The sequence below is a fragment of the Procambarus clarkii genome, unplaced genomic scaffold (genome assembly GCF_040958095.1).
Source record: "Procambarus clarkii isolate CNS0578487 unplaced genomic scaffold, FALCON_Pclarkii_2.0 HiC_scaffold_133, whole genome shotgun sequence".
Taxonomy (NCBI): domain Eukaryota; kingdom Metazoa; phylum Arthropoda; class Malacostraca; order Decapoda; family Cambaridae; genus Procambarus; species Procambarus clarkii.
In genome coordinates, this window is record NW_027189166.1 from 189,201 (window position 1) to 192,310 (window position 3,110).

Here is a 3,110-nt window from a genome sequence, read left to right on the forward strand (position 1 = left end):
CTTTGCTTATCCTGTTATGCGAAATTCATAGTTTCTTTTTGCCCTCCTTATCTCTTTTTTTAACATTTCTAACCAGTTGTACGAATTCCTGTTCTAAACTGACTTCCCCAGTCTTATTTATTTTGTACATAGCACTCTATTTACCTATAAGGTTCTTCAGATCCTTTGTTATCCACTTTGGGTCATTAGTATTCAATCTTTTCAATTCGTATGGTATACTACGTTCTTGTGTTCTGCTTAGAATATTTTTAAATAAAATATATTTTGAATATAGTTTAATCGAAATCTCATTTTATGTCACCTATCGTTGGATTCACGTCTCGCTCCAAGACCGCCCCACCCCTATTCCCGAGACTTTCCAATCTATTAAGAATATAAGAACAACGGTAACTGCAAAATGGGCCTGTTGGGCCCATACGAGGGAGCTCCTATGTATAGCCACCCAATTCCACTCATATACTTGTCCAACCCGCACTTGAAACAATCGAGGGACCCCACCTCCACCAAGTTACGCAGCAATTGGTTCCACAAATCAACAACCCTGTTACTCAACCAGTATTTACCAAGTCTTTCCTAAATCTAAACTTTTCCAATTTATACCCATTGTTTCTTGTTCTGTCTTGTGTTGATATTTGTAATACCCTATTAATATCCCCCCTGTTATGTCCATTCATCCACTTGTAAACCTCTATCATGTCACCCCTAACTCTTCGCCTTTTCAGTGAATGCAACGTAAGCTTTGTTAATCTTTCTTCATATGAAAGATTTTTAATTTAAGTATTAATTAAATAATTAATTGCTTTCCTAATCTCTTTTTTAACATTTCTAACCAGTTGTATGAATTCCTGTTCTAAACTGACTTCCCCTTTCTTAATCCTTTTGTACCAAGCTCTCTTTTTACCTATAAGGTTCTTTAAATTATTTGTTATCCACTTTGGGTCGTTAGTATTCGATCTATTAAATTTGTATGGTATACTACGTTCCTGTGCTTTGTTTAGAATATTCTTAAATAAGTTATATATTAAATCCACATTGAAATCTCCTTTTACGTTACATATCGCTGGGTTCATGTCTCGCTCCAAGACCGGCCCACACTCCATACCCAAAACTTTCCAATCTATTTGACCCCCAAAAATTTCGTAGGCTATTAAAATCAGCTTTTCGAAAATCTGGCGCTTTAACAGAATTTCCTCCTACAGGTCTATTCCATTATATGCTAAATCTGATTACTTTGATTCCATAGAATGGAATAGACCTGCAGGAGAAAATTATGTTAAAGCGCCAGATTTTTGAAAAGCTGATTTTAATAGCCTAAGAAATTTTTGGGGTCAAATAAGTTGGAAACTCTTGGGTATGGGGTGTGGGCCGGTCTTAGAGCGAGACATGAACCCAGCGATAGGTGTCGTAAAAGGGGATTTCGATGTGGATTTAATATATAACTAATTTAAGAATATTCTAAACAAAGCACAGGAACGTAGTATACCATACAAATTGAATAGGTCGAATACTAATGACCCAAAGTGGATAACAAATAATTTAAAGAACCTTATAGGTAAAAAGAGAGCTTAGTACAAAAGGATTAAGAATGGGGAAGTCAGGTTAGAACAGGAATTCATACAACTGGTTAGAAATGTTAAAAAAGAGATTAGGAGAGCAAAAAGAAACTATGACGTTCGTATAGCAGAGCAAGCAAAGTCAAATCCTAAAGGGTTTTTTCAGTTTTCAGTTTTTTCTGCCCGAAACGCTGCGCGTGCTAGTGGCTTTACAAGACTGTAATTACCATAATTGTATCCTCACATTCCTTATGTACATTCTTGTATATGCATAAATAAATAAATAAATAAATAAGTTATATCGAACTAAGACTAGGGAAAGGATAGGTCCATTAAAATCTAAGACAGGTCAAATAACGGATAATGACAAGGAGATGAGTAGTATTTTTAACAAATATTTTATATCTGTATTTACTAAAGAAGAACTTAACAATATGCCTTCAGCCGAACAAGTCTATGTGGGTGGGGATGAGGACAGGTTGACTAGTTTGGCAGTTACCAGGGAGGATGTAATTAAACAAAAAAAAAAACTAGTGGTATGGTGGGTTTAGGCAATATACGAAACGTCGTCACACAGAGCTGGCGGCTGCCTCCCTCACTCAAGGCCAAATTCTATTCTCCTCGTATTGGTGGTAGATCTATTCTCCTCGTATTGTTAGTAGATCTCCCTAACAATATTTGTGGTGTTGTTACACTATATACACACATATAAGAATCTACATGAACAAATCCACAAGGACCGTGAAGAGAATTCGAACCTGCGTCCGGGAGCATCCCAGACACTTAATCGACTAAGCTACGACATGGTTAAGAGTTGAAACCGATCCCGCAAGCCTCTCCGAGACACAAACCAGTGTTTTACACAACTCCCCCATGCACTCGAGCTATGTCAATAGGCCGTTCTCCCTTTTCGCCTCTACATCATTACACACAGAAATCACAATAACGTGATGCATCTAATGAACAAAGATTCATCAAAAGAATCTACATGTTTTTCACCATAACTGTACAACCAAACTGATATTGGTGCCCAAAGATGCCACTATACAGCATGCAGACGACGCCACCTCTGTCACCATTACTCTTTGGTGGACCAAAACTCTCACAAGTCAAGTCTGGCCTCAGGCCGGGCTTGAGGAGTAGAAAAACTCCCAGAACCTCATCAATCAGGTACCAACCAGGTACTCCTCCCACACAGCTCTAATTATCACAACAATTCTGCTGATATCACAATCCTGGAAATTTTTATCCGTCGGGGTCTTCTAATTGTTTCAAGCATGGGTTGGACATGTATATGAGTGGGATTGGGTGGTTATAATAGCTGCCTCGTATGGGCCAATAGGCCTTCTGCAGTTGTCTTTGTTCTTATGTTTCCGTGACTGTTACAAAGGGCAGCTTCCCAATCCTTCTCCTTCTCGTAAGTGAAACGTAACACAGAATTCCGCTCAAATGCCTCCTTCAGCTCCTGCAGATGTCTGACATCAGGTACCTGTGTAAAAATGACGTCAACATACCTGCAGTATATGGCCGGTTTCAAGTTCATGTCGACTAAGACAT